The sequence below is a fragment of the Podarcis gaigeae genome (assembly GCF_964106915.1).
Source record: "Podarcis gaigeae genome assembly, chromosome: 2".
Taxonomy (NCBI): Eukaryota; Metazoa; Chordata; class Lepidosauria; order Squamata; family Lacertidae; genus Podarcis; species Podarcis gaigeae.
In genome coordinates, this window is record NC_139679.1 from 102,674,510 (window position 1) to 102,695,633 (window position 21,124).

Genomic DNA, 21,124 nt, shown 5'->3' on the forward strand with positions numbered 1-21,124 from the left:
GAAAGAAGTGATAAAAGTGGAATACAGTTGTACATCGGAAGTCGAACGGAATCCATCCCGGAAGTCCGTTCGACTTCCAAAACATTCGGAAACCAAATCACGGCTTCTGATTGGCTGCAGGAAGCTCCTACAAGCAATCGGAAGCCCCGTTGGACATTTGGTTTCTGAAAGAACGTTCGAAAACCAGAACAGTCACTTCTGGGTTTCGATCATTGAGGAGCCAAAACGTTCAAGAACTAGGCTGTTCGACTTCCAAGGTAAGACTGTACAGTGGTACCTCAGGTTACATACGCTTCAGGTTACATACGCTTCAGGTTACAGACTCCACTAACTCAGAAATCGTGCTTCAGGTTAAGAACTTTGCTTCAGGATGAGAATAGAAATCGTGTTCCGGCGGCACGGCGGCAGCAGGAGGCCCCATTAGCTCAAATGGTGCTTCAGATTAAGAACAGTTTCAGGTTAAGAATGGACCTCCGGGACGAATTAAGTACTTATCCCGAGGTACCACTGTACATAAAATAGGAAAGCTGTTCATCAGTTTAATTTATGAATGACTTACCATAAATCCCATAAAATCACTTGTTAAAAGTGATTTCAACAAGGAAAACTTTCTAGAAAAAGAGTTGCTGGAACTCACCATGAACGTCCCCCTTGTTCTCTTATAATGGCAATGGCGCCTACCTGAGAGGTGTGGGAACTGAGTTCCGGTAAGTTCCAGCTGGAAAAAAAGCCCTGCATAGATCTTTGGGCACCAGTGCCATGACCTAGTACAGTGGTACCTCGGGTTAAGTACTTAATTTGTTCCGGAGGTCCGTTCTTACCCTGAAACTGTTCTTAACTTGAAGCATCACCTCAGCTAATGGGGCCTCCCGCTACCGGCGCGCCACCAGAGCACGATTTCTGTTCTCATCCTGAAGCAAAGTTCCTAACCCGAGGTACTATTTCTGGGTTAGCAGAGTCTGTAACCTGAAGCGTATGTAACCCGAGGTACCACTGTAGTTCTTTGGCAGCCAGTGCAATTCTTTCATCAGCAACAGAACTTTATGGTGGTAGCCTGCCTAGTAAGCAGTTGCACAGTCATGTTATTGATTATTTTGTGCCTAAGAAGCGTACATACACACAAAAGCTTATACCAAGAACAAACGTAGTTGATCTCTAAGGTGCTACTGGACAATTTATTTATTTGTTTATATATATATATATATATATATATACACACTTCAATATATATATTGCTGATCACTGAAGAATTGATGCTTAGGAGACTCTTGAGAGTCGCATGGACAGCAAGAAGATCAAACCTCTCTATTCTTAAGGAAATCAGCCCTGAGTGCTCACTGGAAGGACAGATCCTAAAGCTGAGACTCCAATACTTTGGCCACTTCATGAGAAGACTCCCTGGAAAAGACCCTGATGTTGGGAAAGATGGAGGGCACAAGGAGAAGGGGACGACAGAGGACGAGATGGTTGGACAGTGTTCTCGAAGCTACAAACATGAGTCTGATCAAACTGCGGGAGGCAGCGAAAGACAGGAGTGCCTGGCGTGCTCTGGTCCATGGGGTCACGAAGAGTCAGACACAATTAAACGACTAAACAACAACAACAACATTGCCTCCAACATAATTTGATAATGCATATGTAGCAGTCAGTAGGCATAGCCAGCTAAAATAAATATATTTCCTATCCTTCCTATGTTGACAGTGGGATTCAGTCTGCCAGCATCTGCATCAATATTGTACAGTATCGGCGTTTTCACCACTTCTCAGATTGCCTTACATGAACCCATTTTAATAATTCCTTTTCATTTAAACTATTCACTGAGATGTGACAACAATCTTAATAATGGCTGAACGTCAGATGCCACCAAATAACCGTGAGGTGACAACAAAAAATCTATCTTTATTGGCTGATAGTTAATTAGCTTCATTAACGGAAGCATTCTGCCATTCCTAACTGATGGCGTTTAATTTTTCATATGATTTAGGATCCAATTGTCAGAGACATTAGACAATGACGGTATTTGGCAAATGGGGCACTTAGATGTGTCTCATATTTCACTTTTAATCATGAAATAAATTATACAGAAAGCACCACTGCTTTCAACATTAACCCCCACACAATGAGTTTCAACTACCAAACGGTGTTTGACATTGAGCTGCATCTATCCTGAAAATTCCTTCCTTCCTTCCTTCCTTCCTTCCTTCCTTCCTTCCTTCCTTCCTTCCTTCCTTCCTTATTCTTGCTGTCTGTGAGTCCCCACATGATCTGAAGCCCTAAAACAGGCACAGGCAAACTCGGCCCTCCAGATGTTTTGAGACTACAATTCCCATCATCCCTGACCACTGGTCCTGCCCAAAAATGTAGCCCGTGAGCAAATCCAGCACTGCCTCCACTCCATATAAAGCAATTTCACCACCTTTATAATAGGAACAGTTTGAGCTTATGAGCTAGGCTGGGGCCAGCCCACAAGATTTTGGCACCTGAGGTAAACTACAAAATGGCGTCCACCACCCCCAGTCCTGCCAGCCACTCTGGGCGGCTTCCAACAAAATATTAAAATACAGAAGGGGAGAGTGAAGATCTACATTAGGAGCAAGGTGGGGGAGAAAGATCTATATCCTGATCCGCTGCTTCTGACGAACCTGCCAGTTGCCTCACCTTGTCTCACAGGTGAGCTGGCTCTGGTCTAGACAATCTCATTCTGTGTCCTTCTACTAACCATCTTACTATTTTATATTTCTGAACCAGTGCTTCAAGCCACGAAGCCATTTTAATCACCGGCCACCATTTATTTTTTTACTTTATCGAGAAATAACATCCTTTGCTTCTTACTTCAGTAGTTTTGGCTTCCATGGTTTCCAAATGTAGATTTGGACATGCAAAAGCTTCTCCAGACAACTTGTGCTGGCTTTGTGTACTGAGATGTTGGGTGCTATCATAGTTGGAATGACAGGGCAGGGGAAGATTAAATTCATTGAGTTATGTTATATTCAGCTTAAGCATCAAAATAGATTTGAAGCTGGATACAATTACAAGTTGAATGTTTTGAATTAATTGCATTGCATTTCAATTCCTACAGTCATTCCTATTTCGTTATTTCAGCATTTATACATGATGCATAAAAAATATCATTGCATGATACATGATGTATAAAAAGCCCATGTGCATTATAGCTTTTTTCCCCCTAATGTGTATTGGAATTGCAATGCAGTGCTGTATATATTTATGCTCTGATGGTCTTTTGTTGTAATGCTGTGCCTTAACTGGCAAACTTTCTGATTTTGAAATCACTAGGAATGATAAACTCAGGCGCTTTTAAAAACTGGAGAAAGAATTAATCTCTCCTATTTATGTTTTTGTCAGCAGCGAAGAAGAGAAGCTAGACGCTGCTGCAGGCTCAGTTTGTCATGAAATAAAAGATTTATCTGATAACAGGAGGTTATTTAACACAGCAGACGGAAAGCATAAGGAAATCCAGTGGCTTGATGTAGCCACTTAGGCCAGGGCAATTAAGCACTGGACCAGCATTAAGAATTGCCAGGAATCCATGATATGCACTCAATAAGTCCATTTGCCTTGCTAGCTCCAGAGACTGATGCAGTTACATTTAAGAGAGAGAGATAGAAGCATTGAGGTCCGGCTTCCAGGAAGCTCATCCCAAGATGATTCAAGCACAGATGATGTAAGATGTCTAATTGCCCAGGAAACCTCATGTATCAACAAACCAAAGAACGGCACATTGCATTTCGTGGCAATCCATACCATCATATTAAAGCTTATTTAACTTAGATTTAAAGCACATGGTTTTCCTCAAAGGATCATGGGAACTGTAGTTTATTAAGATCCTGGGAGCCCCCGTAGCTGTTTGAGGAGGAAACTACAGTTCCCAGGGTTCACTGGGGGAAGTTGTGTCCATTGGATATGCTTTAAATGTATGCTGCAAATCTGCCCTGTCAGGTAACCAGCATGGGGCTCTGTTTTTGTAGTTGTACATCTGAGGTGATACTCAATTAGGTTCATACTCAGAGGAGAGCCACTGAAATCAAAAGTGGCTTAAATTATCAAAATCCATTCATTTCAATGTAGTGGATTATGTTATTAAATTTTTATCCTACCCTTGCCCCCGTAGGAGCCCAGCATAACAAACAACTAGCAAAACAATAGGATATTGGGGTTTTTTATTAAAAAAATAGAATGAAAACGATATTCAAAACATTAAAAACATCTAAAAACAATTACATGCCCTCAATGCCAATAATTTCAAGATTGTCAACATGAAACACGCTCTTATTTCTCTTTAAGAAATATTACATGGCAGGCTTTGCCCCTTCTGTGCCCCCACTCCAAGACTTTTTTTCTGTAGCTACTGCTGAAAATAATAGATTTGTAAAATGTACATTATCCACAAAGAACTCTTGCTTCCTGCTGAAAAGTACAAGAGCACACTGACCCCAGGGCTATAAAATGGCCACAGGAGTCACCCTAAAGTGAATGAGTGGACAAGAGTAGGTGGCTGCATTCCCCATATTTTCCATCTTTCCAATGAACACATCTCCATATGCCACAGAGCGGTCAACAGATGTAGAGGAAGGTATCCTACATCGTTCTTGGTGGCTGAAGGAATTTCAGCCGGTTCAGTTTTTTCTCTTCTTTGCAGGCTGCGTGGTCAAAACTGTGTCTTCTACTCAAGTATTAATAATGGTTGTGGGGGCTGTTGGGATCTAGCTGGTTCAAACAGGCTTGCAGAAGACACAGAAATTTACATTTGAAATCACATTGTGAAATCGCTCTGATGGTTCTTTCCCTATCACCAACCCTTTAAAATTACTTACCAGAAACATTAGAGATTGCCGGGAGGGCTCCACACATTGCTGCACAATATTTTATTTTATTTTATTTTAATCTGTATACCGCCCTTCATCCAAAAATTACAGGGAAGTTCACAACATAAGAATATAAAATGAAACAAGAGTAAATCAAACAATGCCCCTGACAGATTTAAGAGGCTAGAAAATGTTTATTATTAATATTTAATTAATTAATTATTATTAAATCTTGGACCCCGGAACATTGCCATATATACTTGCTTTCTGAGAGTGTGAGTAAAAATATGCCACTGAAACACCACTCGTAAAATCCAAATATATTTACATGACTTCAATAAATGTCTGCCCCCCCCCCCTCTTTTTAATGCCTAGTGCCACAGTTTCCAGCTTTACCTTGGAAGTTAAATTGACTTCTACAACAAAAATATTTGTGATCGGATACACATCAGTAGTGATTAATAGCTTCCTCCTGAGAGCATTCCGTCTAAACTAAGGCTTTCATTTTGACAAGCAGCATTTCCACTTAAAAATGATATGCCGGTGAAATATTTTTTGATCTTTCGGAAGTGTCTCTCAAGATCCATTGCTCACCCTGCTTTATACTACTCCTGTGGCCAGTTCCAAGCAAATTTGATGTTTTGTAAGACCTTGTTCTCTTTGAATTGGCTTGGGGGTGGGCAGGTAAGAGTTAAACAAGTCAAGGACTGAGGGGCCTTGGCACCGTTTTCTATTTAGCTCTTTTGGTATTTAGCTCTTAAAAATTATTTATTGTCTTTACCTGATTTGAGCTTTCTAGATGAGATGGGCTGTGCATTCGAATAAATGTTTTAAAAACCCAAAATTATTGGAATGCCATTCTTCCACTAATAAACTCAAGGTGCCATACGTCTAATCTCCACCCATGTTTATCCTCCCAATGCAGTGGTGGTTCACTGGAAAAGATGGAAGCAAGAGCTGCTGCACTGTGCTCATCAGTAGGGGCAAGACTGGGGGATCTTTGGAGTATCGGTGTCCCTGCAGATAGCTAGATTCTTGATGCAGTAGGTTGGCCTAAAGGAAAGTGTGTGGTCCAAGCTGACCTTCACAAACAAGTGAGGCTTTGAATGAATTGCCCAGCATTGACACCACTGACTGGCCACGGCTCCCCAGGTTTTCACAGGAGTTCTTCTCAGGCCTGTTAACTTCAGTGGGAATAAATGAGCTTTAAATATGAGTGTTTTGGTTTGGTTGGTGTCAGGAGCAGGACTGAGGAGGAATGGTGGGAACCACCACCACCCCTTCCTGCACCTTCCCGAGAAGAGGAAGACAGAATAGATTTAGAACAGTGGTTTGCAGAAGGTCATAGTTCAGAGGCTGCAGAGGGGAGAAGCTGGGAGATATTGGGAGAGCAGCAACAAGAAGAAGCACCAGGGGAGAGGCAGCTGACACACTCAGTGTCTCTAGAAAGCATTCCTGACTGTGCCTTGAGAGCCTTGAGAATAGTAGAGTAGAAAGCTCAGAGGCAGAAAGCACAGATCAGCAGGTGCAGGGGTGACGTAGAATAGGAGGGACTGAGTTGGTGGGACTTTACTTGGAACAATGCCATTAACTAAGAGAGATCACATACCGTCATCTCTCTCTGTGAATATTGAACAAACTACTTGGTAAGAACTCTTCTTGTTTATCTGCTTCTTGGCATCTCACCATGGGAGGGATAACACTCCTTGAACCCTGACAGTTGGAATCTGAATACTATACTCTAAACCACATGATGATGATGATGATGATGATGATGATGATGATTTATTTATATCCCGCCCATCTGGCTGGGTTTCCCCAGCCACTCTGGACGGCTTCCAACAAAATATTAAAATACAATAATTCATCAAATATTAAAAGCTAAACAGGGTTGCCTTCAGATGTCTTCTAAAAGTCAGGTAGTTGTTTATTTCCTTGACATCTGATGGGAGGGCGTTCCACAAGGCGGGCGCCACTACCGAGAAGCCCCTCTGCCTGGTTCCCTGTAACTTGGCTTCTCGCAGTGAGGGAACTGCCAGAAGGCCCTCGGCACTGGACCTCAGTGTCCGGGCAGAATGATGGGGGTGAAGACGCTCCTTCAGCATGTTCACAGCCTGTCTCAGTGACATCTGCACTGGCTTGAACATGTAAACAAAATGGAAGACGGCAGGATCCCCAAGGAAGTGCTCTATGTGAAGCTGGCTTCAGGCACCAGGCCCATTGGCAGACCAACTCTGAGATACAAAGATGCCTGCAAACATGACATGAAGGGTGGCAACATTAATGTAATCCCTTGCAGATGACCTGGAGACAGACAGGTTGCATGTCCATAGCAGTGACCTGAGGAGAAATGGGAGGAGTGCAAAGAGAAGAAACAGAATGATGGAACCAGACACCTTCATCTGCTCCAGCTAAAACAAAACATGTCTATAGCAGTCTCTACAGCCACAGCAGGCACTGTAACTCTCCAATGGTTTGATGCCCCCAAAGCGCACTCTTCCATGATCTCTCGAGACAGGAGGATGGCAACCAACCATGTTCTACAAATACATTTAGGCTTCGGTTCTAACCTCACCTTTGTGGGAGCAAGCAGCAATGAATCCAGTGGGATTTACTTCTGAGTAAACATCCACAGGGTTGCACCGTTGAATGCCAGCGTCATGCTAATTATTCTGCTGGAATTGTATGCTCTGGTACAAGTAGGGAACAGCTGATAATACTTCAGATATCTAGGAGGCAATAGGCAAAGTTTTAGAGCCACCAGCAGAGTGATTCAAGTCATTTTCATTAACGCAAATGGGCCTTTCAGGCTACCGTCATCAACAGACCCCATTTGGCGTTCTGTCCCATTTAGCAGTGTGCTCTTGCAGAACTTGCTTCACTAGAAGTGCAGAAGTAATTCCGCGCTGAGAATTATTCCCCTTTGGAATAACACAGCGACTTTGTTTTCTCAGTTAACTGCTCCTGGTTACTTTGATTTCCTTCTTATAGGAGCCCTTTCCATCTGGCCTCACAAAAGGGATTCGATCCATGGATATGGCAAGAATACAAAAATAGGTGCCTCCTTATTCTCCCAGCTGGCACTTTCAAAATGTCCCATTGTGTTTTGTTTTTGTAGAGAAAAGACTGAAAAATAGAATTTGTAGTGGTTCTAAAAAAATAAAAATCAATTGAGAATCTTAAGAGTTGCTATGGCTCTATAGGAGCAAGCCAGATACCCTCAGGACTTCACCAGGGCACAAAGTTCATGATCTTCCCTGGTCTTTTGATAGCATCTGGTTTCAGAAGTAGGGTATCAGGATGCGGGAGGCTGCGATAGCCTCTTAATTTCACCCACCCTGCCAAAACCCCAACATATTCCGCATGAGAGAGCCTGTCTCAGAGCAGCAGATCCATAAAACATAAAGGGTTCTTAAGGTTCTTCACAGAGATTGCCAGGGAAGGGAATCTAAACTCTTGCATGTTCACAGTCTGCCATCGCTGACATTTTCTTAGGGAACAAGACTGTAGGACGCAAGTGGCGACTTCCTCTTCCTCCCCTCGGTCGACTCTCTAATGTGCACTGTTCCATGCATTTAAGACACGAAAGCTTGTAACATAATGCCTGGGACGCCATGTCATGTCAGCTCTCATAAGCTTCACGCGGCTGGGCTCTGCTCTTTGACTAGAGAAAAACAGAGAAATCTATAATAAGACAATAGAGCAAGCCTGACTTCACCTACTGGAAAGCAAGAAATGTGTGTTTGGGATGCCATTTTGGTCTGCCTGAATAATGAATGGATGGCCCTGTCTACTTAAGGTGCTGCATTTTTATTTATTTTTGTTTACCATTAAGAGGATATATATATATGCACATCAAGATTTATCTTACCATAAAATTACTCAAAACCGGCTTACATCAGTTTTGAAAAATGTACCAAAACAAAACAAAACAATAAAAAACAACAACACATGAGGCAGTTTGTAGCCAGTAAGAATAACCTACACTGGGCAAAGGATTTTGTTGCCTGAGACAAAGGACAATATCTTTCCCCATTCCAGGTACAGAGAAACAACCAGATGGGTTTTCATCAATACATGCATTTTCATACATAAAGGTAAAGGTACCCCTGACCATTAGGTCCAGTCCTGGCCAACTCTGGGGTTGCGGCGCTCATCTCACTTTATTGGCCGAGGGAGCCGGCGTACATCTTCCGGGTCATGTGGCCAGCATGACTAAACCGCTTTTGGCGAAACCAGAGCAGCGCACAGAAACACCGTTTACCTTCCTGCCGGAGTGGTACCTATTTACTTACTTGCACTTTGATGTGCTTTCAAACTGCCAGGTGGGCAGGAGCTGGGACTGAACAACGGGAGCTCACCCCATCGCAGAGATTTGAACTGCCAACCTTCTGATCGGCAAGCCCTAGGCTCTGTGGTTTAGACCACAGCGCCACCTGGGTACATACATACTTATCCCGAATACAGGCGTAGGCAAACTGCAGCCCTCCAGATGTTTGGGGCTACAATTCCCATCTTCCCTAGCTAACAGGACCAGTGGATTAGGTAGATTTGGCTTTAAGTGAGAACTGAATCAATTTCCCTTCTGTCGCTGGTCACCAGCAAATTATACATACAACTACATGCTTTGCAGAAGTGTAAACCCAGTGACTATAACAGCTGAGCATTGCTTTGAACCTTGGTCATCCCACATTTAAACCAAACACTATTTACTGATTGTACAAATAGTACAATCCCATAGTATGATCTTTTTCTTTTGAGTGGAGAGCAATCCTTGTCTCTTCGCAGTATTTACTTTCCTAGTCTCATTACCATTTATTTTATTTTATTTTGCCCCCCCCCACCGCCCTTCCTAATGTTTCCAATATTCAGTGTTTGCCTCTTCAGTCTGTAAATCTCTCCTTAAAGCCAGCCTTTTCTACCTGGGTTCCTTTCCTCTACTGCAAATATCATGTGCGTCAGAACTCCTTTGGCTCAGAAATTTCAACAAGCACTAATAAATCTGTAATATGGTCTTGTATAAATGAATATTAATATTGTCTACCAAGAGGATTTTTTTTAACCTTTTACAATGAAGCAAGGAGGGGGAAGCAAGCTAGCGGCACAAACTAATTTAAAAATAAATAAAAAATGAGCATTTTTGAAATGACTATTCCTGGCTACTGGAAAACAGGATTCTCTATTTTCCAATCCAGTTTTCCAGCCTTCACTCATTGGGATAATGAATCTACCACTTCACTTCCATCACCGACTATCATTTGGAGTCTTAAGCTATTACCACACTGCCAGTTATTTTTGGTGCTTTAAAATGTGCTTTAAAAAGCATTTATTCCCTTTCATGCCTTTATATTTTATTATGATTATATATTTATTTATACTCTGCCTTTTCCCCTGATGAGGCAGCTTATGGGTAAAAATGATAATTACTTTAAACAAATGGGGTGGGGGTGGGAAATGATAATAAAAACAACAACTTTAACCAGCACCACTTTGGGAATTATAACATGCAGCCCCCAACAGATATTACCTGAGCAGTCTAAAGGAAGAATGGTGGAGCAGTCAGCTTTCAGTGAAAATGAGCAAGAGTCATATTGACATAAAGTAGGAATAATGGAAAGTTGATGGCACTAGACTGCAGGCCACTGGTCCTTTGGCAGGGCCAGGTATGGGGAGAGTTATTTGGGCCAGACAATCCCCAAGGTTAATTTTACATGACATTCTTCATAAAACCAAGGTAATTCTAATGACAAGGAGGATAATGCTACGTCAAATAGCTGACAGCAGAAATCAGGGAAATAATTCTTGTTAATGTGAATGTTGCCCTCCAAGCAATGCAAAGATCAGAGACTTGAGACAACGCAAAAGCAAGTGGCTTCATACAGAGCAGTGACAATTAAAGTATAAAGCCCTATTGCACACTGTCAGCTATACACCTTGGAGCATGTTCTTAGGTTACTTTAGCAGTGTGACCCCTCCACGCTTCGCAATCAGTTATGGCCCTGGGTTGCTGACTTATACCAGAAGTGAGGATCCTGTGGCCCTCATAATGCCGCAAGATTTCAACTCCTACCATCCTGAATCCTGAATAACATTGACCGTACTGGCTGAATCTGATGAACGTTGAAGTCCAACCATTTATGGAGGACTATGGGTCTACAAAGACTCTCCTCCCTGCAAGAGAGGGGAGTGGTTGTGGCCGGGAGCTGGACCCCTGCCTCCCACTCACCTGGCTGGCGCTGGCGCCCATGCCCTCGGCCAGGCACCCAACCAGGTGCCTTCAAGGGGGCGTGTACAGCAGCCTAAATTGCTGTGGTGCCAGCCTCCAGCCCTCACTTTTTGTCGTCCCGTCACGAGTCACCCACCCTCCACTCCCTTAGAGCAGGGTTTCCAGTTTTCTTTTGGCCTTGCTATGGACCTTAGGTTGGTCGCCCTGGTTGTCCGGGGGGCCTGGTAGGAATTTTTCCATTTGGCATTAGGCTTTTTGGTTTTTTCACCTACCTCGTAGCAATTGTCACAACTTTCGTGGTATTAGTGGGTAGGTTAAGCATTGGAATAATGTGTTGTGGTGTCGAAGGGCTAGGTGTGGCCATCGCCTGCGCCTTCAATTTTTGGATATTCCGTTAAAGGAATCCAGTGGTTGTGTATTCTGTCCGATGCCTGCTTGGCGGGAGGCCATGGCACGACCCTCGGTGACATCAGGGGAGAGCTTATAGTTGGATTAGCATCAACAGGCTCCACCTACTGGTGAATAAACCCCCTTTGTTTTTAAGACTCACCCCTCTCCGAGTGGGTGGAGTCAGCTGACGTAATCCAATGCCTAAGCCAATACCTTTTCACTTGCTGTAATCAATAAAGTTGTGGCCTTTTCTTGCCCATTAACCTTATATCACGTGTGTTTCATTCCACTGCGCGGGGTTCAGGTCCTCGAACCACAACCCTGGCTTATCCCCTCCCGCTGCCTTGGGAACCTTTGACTTTCCCCTCAACTTTCCAAATTGTTTTAAAAAGTGCTATTCTAGACAGCCACCAGCAGATGCCTAATGGTAAGACCAGCTGCTGTTGTAGTCACCTGCTTATAGCAACAGACAGCATGGCTTGGATTTCCCTAAGTGTAACTATGATAAAACAATCTTTTACAAGTAATCCTTTTATAATCTTGGAGCAATGAAGAATAAATAACAGTGTTTTAAAAGACAAAATGCCTGAGTGAACACACAGCAAATTGTTTCACAAATGGCTTTGCATGGGATTTGATGGAACTGTAGGTTGGAATCAATACACAGAACATTCTACTAACAATCTGAAGTGACATCCCAGTATCTTTAGAAATGCCACTTGCATTGTTCATTTTCAGTCTGCCCAACCCCAAGTTAGTCTGTTTTTTCTTATCCCTCCTTTTTTCTCCTCCCCCTTTTTCCTGTCTTTATTCTACCTCCTCTTCAGCCATTGCTTAAGAACTGCCCATAAAGAAGGTCGTTCTGGCCTTTACCTTTTTGACTCTATTGGACAAAAGCCAAATGTTATTGATCACATTTTCTAGGGAAAAGGCTAATAACTGCTACACCAGGGGGAGCAGCAGGCTAAAGTAATGGTAGTGTGTGATCGCTGCGAGAAAGCTTCCAAAATATGGGATTAATTTGCTTGTTTGGATTGCAAATTATGACTAATTGTTCGCCAATGAGCCAAGGCATGATGAATTTGCACAATATCTCAGACTCCTGGATACATTGCTTGACTAAATAACCGGCTGTTTTTCCTTTTGGCAGACCTGGGGTTATTCCTCGATAGGATCAGATCAGGAAGGGAAAGAATCAGTGAAAAGAAATTCAGGTTGGGAAGGAATGAACCACATACAGGTATAGGGCAGACACACAAAAATGACACATGATAATTAATATTTTTATTATTTGTATCCTGCCCATCTCACTGGGTTGCCCCAGCCACTCTAGGTGGCTTCCAACAAATATAAAAGCATAATAAAACATTTAAAACTTCCCTATACAGAGCAGCCTTCAGATTTCTTCTAAAAGTTGTATAGTTATTTATCTCCTTGACATCTGATGGGAGAGCATTCCATATGGTGGGTGCCACTACCGAGAAGGCCCTTTGCCTGCTTCCCTGTACCTTTACTTCTCACAGTGAGGGAACCACCAGAAGGCCTTCGGAGTTGGATCTCAGTGTCCAGGCTGGACACTTCATCTGAAGAGGAAGCAGAGAACATAATGCTGGAGGTTGCAAGGGGAATGGCATCTCTAGTTTGGGCTTGGGGCCTTCAGCTGCCAGTCATAGACAATGGAGAGTGGAATGTGAGGCTTTCAAAAACATCTCCCAAGTCTATTAAGCAATCACATAAGACTCACATAGTATGTAGGCTCCAGCAGGACAAGATTGAGCACAAGTGAGAGCCAAGATTGTGGTGACAGCAGTCCCTGGACACTGACAACTGTCCAATCCCACCCACTGCTGGCACAACCCTGAAACCATTTTCAAGTGGTCTTTCTTTCTGCATGAGAAAAGTACATAATTCTAGGCTAGCTCTGACCTTCTTGAGAAATGCCAGCCCATAGCCATGCAACCAACAGACTGATGTAATGAATGAAAGAGAAAGCATGTTGAAATAGTGATATTGAATATTTATTTGACAGGCTATTAGGATTTCTAGAACTCATGTCTGGCATTTCCATTATAGAACTTTTGTTTAGAAAATATCAGTGCTAGGCCACCTACAAAAATGAGATAAGGAAAGTATTTGTGAGTAGATTTTCATTTGTATGAGTAACTCCTAATTCCACACTTAGGCTTCCATGCTGAAAATGGTTGTAAGGGAGTAAACCCCACTGAATGTGTTCGGATTTACTTCTGAGTAAAAACATACTGGATTGTGCTGTGAAGATCAATCATTCAATTTTAGTTGAATATAGAGATGCACTAGAGTTCAATAAGAATTAGCTACTGACTTTTGCTGATGGCACATTTGTGGACAAATCAAATATCCCCATCCTCAAAATGAATTGTTCACACACACCCCATAAATCCATTAGTTTCTTTATAGAATTGCAATTGCAGTTGCACATAGGAAGACAAATTGAGCATGCCAAGGCCTGCTTTCCCTCAAAACACAGGTTGTAGCTGCCAGCAAAAGAAGTTCAAAGCTCTGAGTGTCCTCTCTGGTAATGGACGTGAAATTTGTCTAGAAGGGAAAAACTTGAGTAGATCAAAAGAAGTTGCCAAGCGGCTCTCATAAAGACTCATTGACACTTGCCAAGTTGAAATAGAAAGACGCAAATACTGGGAGATACTGAGAAATCGTGGGGAGGGATATCTGATAATCCTTTCTTCCTGACACAGTTAGTTCATGATGTATTGCCAGCACTTCAGTGCTGCTACTATTCTGAGACACAGAGTTCAAGTAGTTGGTGTTACTGTCTTATCCTTGTTGAAAGAGGCCCTGATCTTGAAAAGGGCTTATCATATGCTGACAACACCAAACTGTAAATCTTCTAAAGGAGCTATGTCACACTAAAGTCATCCAAGGAAGGCTACCTAGTAGGACTGCCAACTTTTTCTCTCTCTCCTTGCAAGACTCGGGTGAATTTTACATTGGTATGAAAAGCAGAATCTCCTCAGGCAAAACTTTCCTCAACTCCATGGCAAAGAAAAGGCCTGGTTTTCCACTTCATACACAGATCATTAAAACATAGGAGCCCTGCTTAAAGAGGGGCAGATTGCTGCCTTCTTCTCCAGTGCTTCCTGGTCTCCGTTATCTCAGTTTAGCATGTTGTCCACTGGTTTTACCACTATTTCTCTATGTGAAGCTATCAGGTCAGGGCTGAGGAAGCTGTGGCCCTCCACATATTGTTGGACTCCAACTCCCATCAAACAACATGGCCAGTGGTTGGGGGATGACAGGGGTTGTAGTCCAACAACATTTGGAAGGTCATAGCTTTCCCATTCCTGTATTAGGTGAAGAAAGACCCTGGGGGTCAAGGGCCATGGAGGACAAAAGGAGCTGGAAATTTAAATGCACATAGGGCATGTCTATGTGTCAACCCTCCTCCCCATGTGATTAGAATTGCACGAAGAGCAGGAATGCATTTGTTGGCCCCATGTTACTGTAGATTGGTTCCATTGCCCTCCAAATTTTGAAGGGTTAATTTCTGTTCTACTTGTATGTTGTTTAGTCGTTTAGTCGTGTCCGACTCTTCGTGACCCCATGGACCAGAGCACGCCAGGCACTCCTGTCTTCCACTGCCTCCCATAGTTTGGTCTAACTCATGCTGGTAGCTTCAAGAACACTGTCCAGCCATCTCGTCCTCTGTTGTCCCCTTCTCCTTGTGCCCTCCATCTTTCCCAACATCAGGGACTTTTCCAGGGAGTCTTCTCTTCTCATGAGGTGGCCAAAGTATTGGAGCCTCAGTTCTACTTATATAGGCTCCCTTTATTGATTTAGAATCCCAATGGCACATCTGGAGAAGGTTCCCCACTGCGGAAGCCACCCATCCAGTGTGTAGTGGGGTGAAAGAGTCAAGCGACAGGAATTGGATGGAAGTGGTGTGGCCCCACTCCCCACTCACCCACCGAGTTTAAACTATGTAGAGGGATGCGTGTCCACTGAAGAAATGGAGACTTACTTCCCCAGAGATTTTATTCAATTGGGAATATAACCCAAACTTGCCTTGCATCTTAGGCAGCAGGCTATAACTCCCCCTCCCCTTCTCCCCTTGTTAGAATTTCATTTGTTGGTTTGAGGTAAAATCTATACATCGATCAAGCAGTCCTTGCAAAGAGGCATGCACACACTCAACAACAAATAATAGATTATTGGAAGGGCAGCTGCATACACAGCTAGACAACAAGTGGTAATTATTTTTATGATTCATTAAGGTTATTGACTGACGTAAAGAGGAGAATGGATGTGCTTGTTATACACTTATGAAGAAATTGGGTGTCAGTTTGATCTTTAGCAGCTGAGATTATCTTAGGCTCCTTAAGTAATTATGGAGCTGTGGTGATCATGGTGATTGTTTCTAATCACTGATGTGCATGCATTCTCTACTCCCATGGGAAGTTTAGTCACTGGTGCCTTTTTCTTGCCTTCCCTACTGCATGTACAGCCTGCTGCTTTCTACACACACTTTTTGCTCTCCATCCAAACAAGCAAGAGGCAATATCAGAGTTCACAGAGTTCATAGTCAAGCCAGGCAAAAACACTTGGGGTGCAAAGCAAGGTCAGTGAGAGGCAGGGATGTAAGAAGGCAGCAATTTCAATTCTGACTTGTGTTTGTCACAATCTGCGCTGTTTCTGTTCTGCTGCACTTCAGTTGTCACCAAATAGTATGTTAGGTGATTTATGTAACTATTTATGTTACATTCATTTCAATGTCAAGAAAACGTTGCAAAAACGTATCATTTGCAGACTTAGAACAACAAGAACAATAAGAACAAATGCCAATTGTATTCACTTGACTCATTTTCTTTCCTGGTCCTTGATGCACATGCAAACTGCAGGAATTTCCACTTCCTTCTCCATTTCCCCCAAAATCCCTAGTGAGAACTGTGGCATGATAGACAGACCTGGAGGGCTGCATTTAGTCTCTGGGCCTATTGTTCCCAACTCCTGCATTAGGTTGTTGAACTTTGCTTTGTACTCTTCAGTGGCCATCTGGCCACCTACAGACCAATGACTCTTTTAACATATATTATCCAAAGATTTATAAAATGAGCTTCCTGCATTGCTGGTTTTTGTTTTTTGTTTGTTTTTTGAAAACACTTTTTCTGCTGTGCTAAATTTGTTCCTGCCAAAATTGATATTTTATTTTGATTGAACCAAATTAAACTGAATATAGTGAGTTGCCCATGAAAGAAAAGTATCCTCATGATGGTATTTGCTTTCATAACTTGTAGCTACCATTCGGTAATGCTGTTAGGGTGTCATAACACAAAAATAAATAAATATAAATCCATATAAAATTACATATACAAAAAAAAGAACAACAGCATAAACTCGGCAGAGTGGTTGAACCATCATTCACCAGTTAGGAGCACCAGGAACTGCCCCTATCCTGACTCAAACCTTTGTTCCATCTAACTCAATGTTTTCTTCACTGAGAGGAAGCCACTTTCCCTGGTTTCAGGCAGGAGTCTCTCCCAACTCTTCCTGGAGATACTGAGGGATTGAACCCAGGACTTTCTACATACACAAGAGATGCTCTGCCACTGAGCTATGGTTCTTCCCACAAAGTGCTAGAATGTCTGGAAAAATGAAAATGCCTTTAAGTAGGCACCGGGATGACAGTTTTAGCACTAGGCAAGCTTCCCTGGAGATGATGTTCCATGTGTAGCATCCACAAATGAGCAAGTCCTCTGTCCAGTCACCATCACTCACCTAAGTACAGGTATGGAGGGGGGAATCTGGAGGAGACACTCAGATGGTGAGCATAAAGTACAGGTTGGTTCATATGGTGGAAGGCTTTATAGGTAAGCACCAGCACTTTGAATTGTCTCCGGAGCAGACCAGTAGCCGGTGTTGCTGTTTCTAATTGACCATTCTAATCGACTCTGACATTTATTGTACACCCACCAATCAATCACCTTTGGCTTGGAACACATAACTTGTGTCCAGGCTTTCTCTTCGAATGTAAAGGCTACCATGAAAAGAGATGCTTGTTAACTTGCCCTTCCTGAATTTGCTGCTTCTGCAAAGTAATAAAATATTTACACCACCCTCAGCATGAAACTGTGTACCTATTAGTTTGGTCTTCACTGCTTATTAAGTACCCAGTAGACATCAGTAACGCGGGACGCGGGTGGCGCTGTGGGTAAAAGCCTCAGCGCCTAGGACTTGCCGATCGAAAGGTCGGCGGTTTGAATCCCCGCGGCGGAGTGCGCTCCCATCGCTCGGTCCCAGCGCCTGCCAACCTAGCAGTTCGAAAGCACCCTCAGGTGCAAGTAGATAAATAGGGACCGCTTACTAGCGGGAAGGTAAACGGCGTTCCGTGTGCTGTGCTGGCTCACCAGATGCAGCTTGTCACGCTGGCCACGTGACCCGGAAGTGTCTGCGGACAGTGCTGGCTCCCGGCCTATAAAGTGAGATGAGCACACAACCCTAGAGTCTGGCAAGACTGCCCCGTACGGGCAGGGGTACCTTTACCTTTACCTTTAGACATCAGTAAACAATGGGGATTGGTTATTGTCACCATTAGCCTGCCTGAAATCATACACGTGCCACAAATTCTAGGCAAAGACTGGTAATGTAGTCAGAGACTGTTTAAGCCATTCAGACTTATTGTTGTTCCAGTTAAATGACTAAAGCTCAAAGGGCTGCTTTTCTCAATTTTGTGAATGTGGGAGTGGAAGCAGGTTTTGGATATGTGTGTAGATCGAAATATACTCTTGCCCCCCAAAAGGTGTGTGGTCTATTTACATTATGAAATGCATGCGCCTTTAGATTTGAGCATTCCCAATGTTTGAAACTGAAATGTGATCATTTGCCCCAAAAATTGTACATTTGCTGCATTTATGTTCTGCTGAAAGGGCTTGGGTTAAGGAATAATGGGGATTTCTTATCTCTCCATGAGCAATAAAAGTCTTTGTGAGTTGCTGGTCCATGCCTCTTAAAACATTGAACTCTACTTTGTTTGCTCATTTAAATGTTCAGCCCACCCATCCTATGGCTCATTCTTGCTTGTTTGCTTTGCAAAAGAGGCTGGATTCTGCAAGTGGAATCTGTTGTTCCAAATATGAACATTATTCTGCCTGCATTATTCAACCTGGAATTAGTTTTCTTGACACATAATTTAATTACTACATATGCATTCCTGGTGGCAAAATAGTGCAGCTTATAAGAACCAATAAAATGCAAATGCAATATTATACTGTTAAATCTACAATTGTGATTTTTCATGTCTTTGCTGGCATATTTTTTGTGATCAGTAACTCTACTGAACTTGTACAGTGCCACATGGGCACCACTGAATGCTAGACTAGACCCAGAGTCCTGTAAAAAGAACTGCAGAGAGAGGACATTGATGTATAGCATTGATTTCATCCACATTTTTTCAGCAATGGAGGTATTCCATTGCCTTGCTTTGATGCAATTTGTAAACACATTATTGAAGGTAACTAAGTGAGAAATGTGCTGCCATGGGCCTTTCAAAATCTGAGTTGAATATACTTTGCAGGAGTGATGATCTCAGAGAACAAGTTTATGTATATACCCTCACAGTCAGCTGTTGTGCAGCAATGTACCCAGATGCAAATCGAATTGAAGCTTAGAGAAGATATTTATAACCCTGGATCCTTAAATTTAGAGCATATGACCGTAACACAATCTCAGTTTGCTTTTATTGTGTGCACAGTCTGATTCCCTATAACTTTGGAAAGTGGGTATATTTGAAGGTGCTAAATTCTACCCTCAACAATTTTATCGCCAAATTCACTCTTGCTCTGTTCGCGGGCTTCCCTTTGACATCTGGTTGACCGCTGTGAGAACAGGTAGCTGGACTAGACAGGCCACTGGCTTGATCCAGCACATTCTTCTTAAGTTCTTGTACAAGTTGATGTAAGGAGAGAGCTAATTCTATGGTTCTTTCCTACCTGACCACCAACTGACCAGGAGTAGCAACATGGGCAAGCGACTCCCCCGTGGCTGTTTGTGTTTGTACTGGAGTGAGTTTCAAAAGGGTGCAGAAGGTGTAGTAACCTATGTGCCCTCTAGCTGTAGTAAAAAAATTGTTTGGCATGGCATAAAATCCATCAAGTGCATGTACTAGAAACAACCTTATTCTCTATATCCAGGTGGACCATAGTAAAAATGTAATATTTGTCCCATGAGCTGATCAACCACATGCCTGAACTTCAGAGCTGACCTGTTGGCTGTTCTGCTCATCTAGGAATCTTTGGTCCCATTCACACATGCTTTTGGCGGCGGCGAAGCCACTTTTCCATGTTGCAATTCCAATGCAGTTATCTGGCAGGAAAGACCCATGCAAATGACTTCACCCATGCCAGGCATCTAGCTGTTTTAAGAATAGCAGGAGTTGTGTGGCTGATGATGTGAACCCTGAAAGATTTGCCTTACGGGCCATCAGATGGGAGGTCAGAACCTGATCCCTGCGTAGTCAGAACCTGATCCATAGAGCAATGCTGGCAGGCTCACAGTATGGGTGGAATCTACACACATAATTTTTTTATTAAAAAAAATGTTGTGAAAATACATTTTGAAAAATGCATTGAATTTTGCATAGCTCACTGTTGCCATCTAGTGTCACATTTGTACATTGCACTTCACAACACATTTAAAACGTTTTATTTGCAGCTGTATAGCTGAGTTGATGGTCAGAATAGTTATTTAGGCACAGCCAAGGGAATCCATCTGAGAATGGGAGCAGAAGAAAGGACCTCTTAACTGGCACTAGGCTACAAAAAAGCAGAAACAGATAAAAGACATCTGCAGGGCTAAAGGAACACATGAGTGCACAACTTTGGCAAAGGTGTAACCCTTGCCCAGAATATTTTTCTGTAGGCAGTAGGATCAGAATTACCCAATCAGAGGAGCTGCGATTGAAAGCATTCAAACATGGGCACACACATGGTAAAAATCACAAAATGTGTGTTTGATTTCCTTCTCTCTCTTTTTACCCATATGATTGAATGCAAATATATACCCTTGTTTATGTAGACTTGTAACAGACAGGGAGCTGTTGCCAGTCAGCTGTTACTGCGGCACTGCAAAAGCTAAATGGAATATTAAAGCAATTTAATTTCCTCTTAGGAATTGACTTCTGCTCTCAGCAGTCATGGTTGCTGTTGAAACAGGGGGTGGGGGAGATCAATAAGCACCTGCTGTTCTGCAATCTATAAAATAATCACATTAAGGTTTCCTAGAGACACATACAGTATGCAAGGGGGCATTGCTGGTTTACTCCAGTACAGCTAAAATTGTATATTCGTTCAGTAAACAAACAATGCTACAGATTGTAAAATTCCAAGCTTTGTTTCTCATAGTGAAGTACTTAATGCATGAGCAAAAAGTCTCCAGAAATGTCAGCCAATATCATTCATTTTCAAAACAATTTAACCAAACTCCTATTAAAATGGAGCCACAAAGAAAAAAATTCTTTGTTGTCATTGGGAAATGTTGCCCCCCCCCCCCAAAAAAATATGGTTGTTCTGGAACATAAAACTGCACAGGGATGTTTTAAATAAAATGATACAAATTAAAATGTTGTTTGCATGCCAATTTATAACAAAGCACAGAGCATTTCCAGGCATAACAGCATATATATTGCATTGTGTTTTGT

General features: G+C 42.6%; 1 protein-coding gene across 14 annotated transcripts in view; it reads left to right on the top strand.

Moving 5' to 3' along the window:
- The window catches only part of CADPS (calcium dependent secretion activator), a 347,764-nt gene that overhangs the window by 49,296 nt on the left and 277,344 nt on the right, over window positions 1-21,124 (top strand). The gene's annotated exons all lie outside the window — the stretch shown is intronic.